General features: G+C 33.7%; 1 long non-coding RNA gene across 1 annotated transcript in view; it reads right to left on the bottom strand.

Annotated features, from left to right (window-relative positions):
- Window positions 1-4,097: 4,097 nt before the first annotated feature.
- Window positions 4,098-10,873, bottom strand: part of LOC111085186 — an 11,714-nt gene continuing 4,938 nt past the window's right edge. Inside the window, exons 2-4 of the long non-coding RNA XR_002610025.1 lie at window positions 8,513-8,650; window positions 8,078-8,205; window positions 4,098-4,292 (exon numbers count right to left, since the gene is read on the bottom strand). This is a non-coding gene — a long non-coding RNA (uncharacterized LOC111085186). The remainder of the gene's footprint in view (window positions 4,293-8,077; window positions 8,206-8,512; window positions 8,651-10,873) is intronic.

The following is a 10,873-nucleotide window of genomic DNA, read 5'->3' as shown; positions in this document are numbered from 1 at the left end:
TGGTGTGACGGGGATTCGAACCCGCGACCCTCAGATTGCGAGTCGACCGCCTTATCCACCTGGCCATGAAAATTCAGTTGAAAGCGTGACATCTGACAAAGCATCGTGTTAACCTGTTAATTCACTAGAAAAACTATGATGCTAGGAGAAATGGAATTTAATTCAGAAAAAAATTCGTAACATGTTTTTACACTGTGTATAGGAGTTATCAAGAAATATAAACTTTATATGCGTTTGTATGATATTTTTTAGTCGTTGTAAAAAAAATCACTTATAAACGACTTTTTGTTTTGACCATATACCAAATTCGTAAAAATGTGTAATAGGTCAAATAAATATCGCACTAGACTGCAGATGTTTTTTTTCTATTAAAAAAGTATTGTTTATTCGCTTGTTTTTAAGCACATAGCTAAACAATGAGCTGTTTATGTTGTGCACACCAGTTCCATCACAAGCATCAAAACTCGGTTTTTAGCTGTATCAGCCCTCAGGCTTAACGTTCAGTCACAAAGTATTAAACAATAAAAAGATACACAGTAATGAATAATATTAAAGTAATAATGTTTGTTTTATCAGTCGGTGGTTTGGAATTAGGACCTGCACTACGTCGCTACCCGGGCTGTTCACTGACAAATGTTCGCGACGGAATTCTACTATTGGATAGAAGAGTTGGCGATAAACTCCAATAACATGCAACTCCACCAATCAATTGAACACGTTATTATTATGGGGCGTTTTTTCTTACCATTTTATATCATTGCATTTTTATTATTTTTTGTACTAAAGAGCGTTTCGACGTTAAGTGAGCGCCAATTGAAACATCGCTCGTTCCTGAAAGAAAAAAACGACAGAAAACCCTGTGTGATATTTCGATTGGCATTAGCGCGTGAGTCACTTATAAACAATTTGAGCGATATAAAAACACCATTTAAAGTTGAGTTATTTGAAGAAACCACAGTTATAGCTTAAGCTTTGTGTACTTGACAATGATCGTACCAACTATCAACAGTTGGAAAAGTGAAAAATTAAAGTACAGTTAGTTGATTTTATTATTGAATTAGTGAGTTTGTTGGTCGGTTGGTCTGTTACTTCAATTTTGTGAATATCGAATTTGTGTGTCAGTGAATTAATCATGACGAAACTCACACACGTCGTAGGTATAAGAAAAATTTAGCAAATATGTGACAGTTTAGCGTGTTTTTTGCTGTTGTTGTTGTTGAAGTCATGCCTATCTATCGGTCAGCATTAGGTGGACTTGTTTACGTAACACCGTAGTTGTAGAACTTAAGTTGTAGTGGAGGCCATATTTTTATCATTAACACTAGATCTAGTTAGTCCCATTGTTGTAGTGGAGGCCATATTTTTATCATCAACACTGGATCTAGTTAGTCCCATTGTTTACACTGTATTTGTAGAACTTAAGTTGTAGTGGAAGCCATATTTTTATCATTAACACTGGGTCTAGTTAGTCCTATTGCTTCGCCGGCTTTCAGATTGTAACGTTAAATATTTTATACTACACAAAAATAACTTTTTTTTTGGTCGTCTTTTGTTTGTCATCATATCTATCCCAACTGAAGAGTTTTGGTATTAACGAAAGGCCTAAAGTTTTCCCATTAAAGACATTCTTAAGATTAATCAGCCAAACAAAACATGTTTCTCAATCTTTGTACAATGCAATTTTCTAGATGTTTCACCATATTAGCTAAGTCATTACATATGAGAGTGTCTTGAGAAAAGTTTATTTTATTAGTGGTTAGTGTGACCATACTGTGCATCCCGGAAAGATTCACCGTTGTCGTTCCGTTACCGCAAAATTGCATTCCGTACTTCGGGTTTGTTTAAGCCACTGAGAAATTCCACTATCCGGTCATACAAGAGTTGACAATTAGTGCTGTTGAGTAGCTGTCGTTTCTTTGGTCTGTTAGTTCAAAATTAGGGACTTTATGCTCAGATAGCTCTTATGTAGATTTGCGCGAAAATGGAAAAAATAAAACTAAAATAAAACAATAACAAGATTGAGAAACGCGTCCTATGCTTTCTGTTGTTTGGCTATTTTTTATTGATTCGTTCAATTTTAGACCAGAGGTTGATGCTAAAGAATACTTGTAATGGTGATTATTTGTAGGAGCATTAATACTTTTGTTATGTAAATGAATTAAGAAGAAATTATGGAACGTGATTAATTCATAAAATAATTGATAAATAAGTGTACTTTAATACAGTTGTTATAGTACAAAAAAAATTATACAAAACATATATAATAAAAAAGACAGTATAATGTATAGTAATTCTTTGAAAATAGTTTTAAGTTCCTAAACATAAATTAAAATATGGTCAAGGCCATTTTCAATGTGATCTTTTTGTATTATTATTTTTTGATTGATTTAAATTCATTTGTTTGCTGAATTTTCGCTAAAAGCTACTCGAGGACTATTTGTACTAGCCGTCCATAATTTTAAAATGATGGAATAGAGGGAAGTCAACACCATTCGACTTTTTTTGCTACTCTTTTATCAACGATTAATGGTAATTGGCCGTCGTTCTTATAACGCACTGATGGCTGAAATGGCATATTCGGCGAAGGGTTTCGACCTCGCAATCAGTAGATTGCAAATGGAGTGCTTCAAACCATCAGGCCAGGGTCAATGGATTTAAGTCTATCCAAATTGCGATTCTAGTATATCATTAGTGTGAAGATATATCACTCTTGTGGTGGCTCCTGGTGTCAAAGTCAAACTTATTGACATTAAATAGGATCGACTTTCACCGAGTTTCATCTGTGTTAATACCAGCATTTTCCTCTTTTTTCTTATATTATGAAATCTAAACAAATAAGTAAATATCGAGAAGTTAGAACATGTTTTAACTGTAACATCTTGTCGTGGAAACTTGATAAATATCTTAACAAAATGATAGAGTTCTTCGTTGTTTAGGGCTATGGGTGCTAGGTGGTCATATTAATTACACGATTTTATAATGTAAGTACGAAAGTTAATCGGTCACCATAGCAATGATAATAATCTTGTGAAGTTAGGCTAAATCCTATGATGCAGCCCAGGTTGTAAATTTGTTATAACGTGGGAATAAATCATTTTCGTTTTTGTGACCTTTAAACCATAACAATAGATCCAGTCTGATTCAATATTTTTGCATTAGTTTTATCACAAGACAATGAAACTATCGGGTCTTTCTAACTGATACATTACTTAACACATAAAATACGAATAGATAATATAATAAGTACACAACATTGTTATACCAATTCAATATTAAAATATTTGGGCAAAATATAACAACATAATAAGAAATTAAACCTGAACTTCTCCCCCACCCCTAGTGGATTATAATTTAAAATTATATGAACATTATTTTTATTTCACTGATATTTAAACTTGTAGCTCCTAGTTAAATCTGTTTATTTTGTATTTAGCATTTAAATGAATATTAATGGATTGAAGTATATTAAGCAAATTTGAATATATATTTTTTACAATTCATACTAAGTTTTAATTCGTTTGTAGTTAAGCACAAATCTGCTCGAAGGGCTATCGGTACTCTGTTCACCACGGGTATCGAAACTCCGTTATAAGTCTTCAAACATACCGCTGTGTTACTGGGGGATTATACTAACGAGAGGACATAAATGTTAATGCTTTCGTAACAAGTATTAGTATTGTTACGACAGCGGAAGTCACGTGACGCTAGGAACACGTCATGAGCTTCTAGAAAATTCATGTCCCTTCGTGAAGCCTCCAGTGTTTACTGGATGAGCGGTATTCTTGTATATAAGACCGTCAAGAAGTGACGGCAACAATATAATTGAATTGCAGACAGAGATAGAGACGGACAATTGAGTCGAGCGCGTGAGTAATTCGTTGTGAATTATAGCGTTTGTTATAGCGTGACTGTGGAAATTAAGTGTATTGCAAAGTTGAATTGAGAAAGAATAAACTAGTTTTATTTAAAAAAAGGACTCTTATCGCTAAAGTTTCTTCGGAAAGAATTTTTACGGAAAATTAACAAACGATCAGAGACATAACAGTATTAAAACGTTTCCACTAAATTATCACTAAATGATAATACGTATGACATACTAAGAATAGCCCAGACAAAAATTTGGTTTTATTCAACAAACACATATTACATACATGACAGTATTTCTGTTGGTAAGACAAAGCATACGCAAAATGAGTTAAAATATGACTTCGTAGACTTCGGTTTTTTGCAGCCCTGAATATTTTCCATTAATTCAAGGATAGTACACTTCGTTAGTATTTTCCCAGCGCCATCTGTTGATGAAATAATTAAACGGATAATGAAATAATCATATTACCGTATAAATTTGTAGAACATACCAAGACGAACTTTTTAAGATAACAGCAATTGAAACACCACACACACACACACACACATATATATATGTATACATATATAGTAGTGAAAGTACCCGGCTTCACTCGGGTTATTAGGTTGATGTATATCCTAGATGACTGTTTCAGTGTGTGTATTCTGAACCTATTTTAGCGTGGAAGAACAGTCAAAAATCTTTTAAACATATTTCTATTTCCTAGAAACATAGAAAAGTCGTAAAGGTACGATAATAAAAAAAATATTATAGATAATTATATATGCCACTATATGTCACGTTATCTAACTTATATGAAAGCCATTGTGTGTCGCGTCGCGTCACGCTTAATTTCTCGAAATAAGAGAAATCATAAAAGCCAAAATGCATTTATCCAGATAAAATAGTTCGTTTAATGTCTGCACCTTATGATTTTAGTGACAGAGGTGCAAGAGGACCGTGAAGGGTGTTGTCATGAAACCTTTTAAGTGTAGTGAATGTTGGTATGATTTAAAGAACTTAATAAATAAGCCTAAAGTAAAGACATAGTGTGAGATAACTTAGCCTAGAGCCAAGTGCATAAAATTAATCATGCAAGTAAAAATATCGATCTTATTTTAAACTTAAATCGGACACTCTAAATTAAGAAATCAACAAATATTTTTCAATTTTGTAGTTTATACATTTCATTTTATACTTTTAGTAAATAGACTAATAACAATATTAGGTTATATACTTTTGTTGCTAAGCACCATGACCTAAAAGCCATTGTTAGAACGCATTGTTACCAAAACACACCGACTTTTCTATATATTAGAAGTTGCTATATAAGGAACCACTTCTTTTCTATGTGGGTTTTCACTAGCTTGCCTCATTAAAAACATGCGCATGCGTGCACACACGTGCGTTTCTGTCTGTCTGTTATTTCTATTTGTTATATATGGAAACACTTCTTTTCTATGTGGTTTTTCGCTAGCTTGCCTCATTAAAAAGATGCGCGCACGAACGTGGATAAGTAATAATACTCAGGTGCACACCCTCAGGGCCTACTTAGTATGGGTGCAAAATTTCAGGTATCTAGGTTCTTTCCTCTTGGAGCTATGGCGGTCACACAGACACACCTTTTATTATTATAGATATATATATATATATGGCTAAAGAGACATTGATAGATAACTAGATTACCCACAATTTAAATTGATTTTAACATGTAATGAAACAAAATGGAATCCTCAATAGCCGCGGCACTTGCAATTCTTTTAGGCAGGATTAGAGTAAATTACTCTACGAGACCTTTTTCCTTTTTGTTAGCTATATTTTTGTGCGCCAGCAATATCAAGCGTGGGACGCGTGTTTATCCAATTCGATTTTATTACTCATCAGGATCTCTACCAGCTTACCCTCAAATTGAAATTATTTTGGGCAGATTTCGAACAAATTAATCCATGAGACCTTGGGCGTGGTCAAATACACCAATCGTAAAGGTTTGACCTCCTGAGTCCAAAACTGTAATTAGGATCTATGAACTAAAAGTTTGTACTTGAAATAAATAAATAAAAACAAACAGACTCAGAACCATTCTATGAGCCGCTATGCAGTGGCTAAAAAAAAAGAGCATATTTCAGTAGTATCTCTTTCCCTTGAATAATGTTCAAATATTTTTCAGACTGCAAAACTAAACGCGTGGAATACGGAAAACAGAGAGATATGAGAGTAATAGAATGGATCTTTGAAATGTAGTTATCTTAGTTGTAGGACCCACATTGATACTTATATTCACAAAGCTACAAAGCCACACTTTTTCCCTAATTTAGCTTGTATAGGAAAGAACGAAAAGGATAACGTTTGCTCCAACTGCTTTGGTAACATTTGTTTTTTTATCAATCTCCACATAAATAAACGAAATAAAAACGAATAGATAACACAATAAGCCTACAGCGTTTCTATGTCAATACAAAGCCCACAGTTCTGATTAAAACAGAACCTTCACAGTAAACAATGTAGTATTCCCTGGTACTCGGATTATCTACAGTGAAGTCGGTTGGTCCCTGCTAGCTGGAGGCTCTAAGAATACCAAATTTCAAAGTGTGTGTGTGTGTGTAAGTGTCTGATTAACTCTCCGAACTCTGAGTTCGTTTGAAAGAAAGAATCGAAACACGAAAGATATACAGTGATCTTTATTTACACACAGAACTAAATCATAAACACAGTTGCTAAGATAAGACAAGAAGCATAAGACTGCGGTGAGTGTATTGGACTAGCGAAAGAGAGAGAAGTGAAATCGCCGACAGAAAAGACAGCCTTCTATTTTGGGACATCACGGTCAGGGCGCTCGACTCGTAATCTGCAGGTCGGGGGTTCGAATACCATTACCAAACATGCTTGCCTTTGAGCTATGGAGGCATTATAATGTAATGGTCAATCCCACTATTCAATTAGAGAAGCCCAAGACTTAGCAGTGAGTGTTATTGACTAGCCATCTTTCCTCACTACTAAGTTTATGACGGGTAGCGCAGATAGCCCTCGATTAGCTTTGCGAGAAATTCAAACAAAGTCAATATGTAAATAATTATACATTTATTACCTTGTCTTTTGAAATAAGTTAGTTGCTTTTCTTTAGGTGTATTGGAAGAAGTGTGATATATCTATCTCACTGAATTCACCCATATTAAAATTGCTAGAACTTGAAACGTGATGATATCAGAAAAGAACGTAACAAGGCATATTATCCTGGCTGTATTTAACAAGTGAATTACCTTTATCTAAATATTTTAACGTGGCAATTTATTTATCCATTGGACGATAAGCTTAATTTTTCTTGCATACGATTTTAAGTATCTTAAAACTGTAAAAAATTTAAATATTAATGTTTAGTTGTTTGTTTGTAGTCAAGCGCAAAGCTACACAACGGACTATCTGTGCTGTGGACATACTGCTGAGCCACTAGGGGGCAAATTATTAAGCAAAACACGCAATAAATTAGAATGAATGAAAAATTATTTAAATGTAAAGAAGTTTGGGATAATCCTATACAGCAGACTTAAGTACGTCACTGGCGTTTATAGTGTGAAATAAGTAAAGATACGTTGATTAAATATGAAATTAAAGATGAATTCGTACCCATATTCAAGCGTTATCTCAAACATAAACCCGTGAAAGTGAGCAGGAGATATTATTTAAAGAAATGTTTTTTTTATTTCAAATAAAAATTGTTTATTTAGGAAAACGTTTAAAAAAGGAGGGGATGAAAATAGATTTACCTAATTCAATAAAAAATTGTTTTTTTGTTGAATTTTGCGCAATGCTCATTGAATACGTTACGCCGTCCCTAATTCAGAAGTGATAGACTAGAGAGAAGGCATTTAATCAACACCGCCAACTCTTGAGCTACTCTTTACCAACGAATAGAGGGATTGACCGTCACATAATAACGCCCCCACGGCTGAAAGGGCGAGCATGTTTGGTGTGACGGGGATTCGAACCCGCGACCCTCAGATTGCGAGTCGAGTGCCTTAACCGGGCCATATACTGGACTTATTTTTCGGTTATTATACCATATTTGTGAACATTGGATCGATTGTCTGTTGATCAGTTGAAAACATTATATCCCTCATTTTCCACACGCACACGAATTTGTTTTAAAACTAATATTGGTGAGTTTCTTAATTGATTTTATTTTTGAATAAAACAAAATTGATTTTAATAAGGTTGTGTTACTGAACTACTCACCGTGTTATACACAGCTGTCGTCGGCCAACTTGTTCGCAAATAAGACCCTTACAGCATGGCTGCCGGATTAGATAGCCAAACTGGGTTCTCTTCTGCCCACATTCGGTATACTCAGTCGCACAGAACTTCTGAAGAATATATTATTATTTCTTTTTTCACAAACTATAAAATAATATGGATTTAAAATACTCAAAACATATTGTTCGACAGTAAGATATCTATCTAACGCTGAAATGTTTCAATACGCTGCTAAAGAAATGAAACTCTGTCTTAAATTTATTTTTTTAACACGGAAAATATAGAGTAACAAAATGTATTCTATGGTGAAACATCTAGAAAATTACATTAAACCTTATTTTACGAGAAAAATATTTCATAGATAAACTAATGAAATTATAGCTAGACGAAAAATATAACAAGACTTTTTCAACCCACATAGTCATTCTTCTTAAAACCACGAAAAACCAAAGGACTCCATTTGTAGATGGGTAGATCGTCATTATACGAAGTTACGGGTATGACGACCATTAGGCTTATTACAGCGACTGCAAAAACAAGTTCAAGCTTCATGGCCTGTTAAAAGATTTCGGAAGAAAAATAGTGTCAAAAATAGCATCTATCTCAGAAATCAAGCTTTATTCAGGAATAAATAAAATACAATTGTTTTGATGTGTACGCCTTTTACAAGCTGACGAAGTATGATTATAACGATACTTGTCATAACACATTACTATTAGGCCTATTACATTTTAGACACTATATTCTTTATCTAATCTCTTAAGGATTCTCAATAATTAGAAGAGTGTATACATCTGAATTATCATCATCTGGCTAATGTCATTTCCATATTTTATATCAATATCTTTAAATTAATGGCCTTCTTGATAACCTGTTTGTTAACATTTATGACACATTATGTTTAAATAGCCTTTCCTTCTCTACGCGTATTGTTTAATGAAAACTTTGATAAAAGTTATGCTACTGCGATTTAAATATATATTTAACGTTATGAAACGTATGATAAAAATGAGACTCTAGCCGTTATAAAGGCAACAATGCTAATTACGAGGTAACGCTGTTTCATTACAATATGAACGAGTACAACATTATTTGTGAACAATATTACAAACGTTTCGATAAAAGAAACGTATACATTTCCGTGTTTTCTGTGAATCACCATAGCAACCCATGACATTTTAAGCTTAATGGTCTTTTCTTTTATCTAACCTTTCAAAATAGCTCTGTTTATTAAGTTTAATAGTGCGTTAATCGAAGTTTATGTTCATATCCAATTCTTCTATGTTAAATTAAAAATTACCATATCTCCATCCCCCCCTCAAAAAAATAAAAGCACTGATTTATGTTGAAGAAATATACTTTCTCTGTGCGTTGTTTTGTCATCCGAACGTTATTGATTTTAATATACGTAGTTTGGCACCTTTTAAAACAATATTAACTGATGATAACAAATACTGATTTTGTTCTACTTTTTCACACCTACACTTTGTTGATCGTTGTACGTACTGAGTAGTTTTAAACTCAAAGTTATTATAGACGTATGAAACTGTCTATTGACAAACCAAGTAACGAAAGGACGGAATATTTTATGTACGTGCATACGGAATAAGATGTGTATTCCTCTAGTTTCTAAAAATTACACGAGGGGCGCCACTATAGCAACTCTTCAGAGCTGTTTTGTTCATTTTTGATTACTGCATCCAGATATAATTTTACCAACAATCGCAATGACATTCTTTTCTTGATATATGGTTCTTGAGTTACTACAACCTTCAGCAAACCCCATAACCTATAAGTAATCAGCAGGGATGCTGTCAAGGAAACGTTGTGCATTGTGGAAGTCGCCGCACAAAGTCTGCACGAACAAGAGCCCACATCTTGTATTGATTCTGTGGGCGGGGTATACGCGGACAGTCGAGTCAATATTGCACTTATTTTGATGGTGCAAGTCTGCCTTTCTTTCGGATATCAACATTGTTTTGAACCCTCCATTGTTAACGATAAAATATCCATTGTCCCTTTCACCGAAATTTTCTATACCAGCTTAATTAACATATAGCCATGCGTATCACCTCCCAGTGCCCTTCAAAAAAAATGAATATACTTCAATTATTTTACGACAACTTCAGCAAAAGGAATTTTTTTTTATTGCTCTGAAACGGAAAGTTTGACTAAAGAACATAATTGTTTAGATAAAATAATCTATTTTAATACAAAGAAAAATGTTGAAGATTAAATAGAAACAAAGATTGGAATTTAAAAAAAATCTCTCGATGGGTCAGAAGTAAGTTTAAGGACTTACAACGTTAACATACGGGGTTCGATTACCAGAGGCGGACAGCGTGCAGGTAGCCCATTGCGTGGTTTTGCACTAAACAACAACTTTAGGAAAACACTAAAAAAGATATGTTTTATTGTTCTTTTTTTATTCATTCATACTTTATATTGCCTGTTGTATATATAATTGTATAATATTATTGTCTTTTTAATTCAAAGATTTATTGCATAATAATATAGCAATACAGCATTAATTATACTTGTCATGATACATTAATATTAAGCTTTTTTTTTCAAAGCTATGTTTTTTTTACCTAGCCCCTAAGGTATTGTTCAAGAATTAGAAGAATCCAGAGCTCTTAAGGCCGGCTGAGATACAAGAAACACGGTAGTAGTTGTAAGCTATTGTAACACTTGTACATCTGAAGAGTTTTTTTTTTTGGTTTTGAATTTCGCGCAAAGCTACACGAGGGCTATCTGCGCTAGCCGTCCCTAATTTAG

Source organism: Limulus polyphemus, unplaced genomic scaffold (assembly GCF_000517525.1).
Source record: "Limulus polyphemus unplaced genomic scaffold, Limulus_polyphemus-2.1.2 Scaffold267, whole genome shotgun sequence".
Taxonomy (NCBI): Eukaryota; Metazoa; Arthropoda; class Merostomata; order Xiphosura; family Limulidae; genus Limulus; species Limulus polyphemus.
Note: the sequence above shows the minus strand (reverse complement) of the source record. Positions and strands in the feature narration are given on the sequence as shown.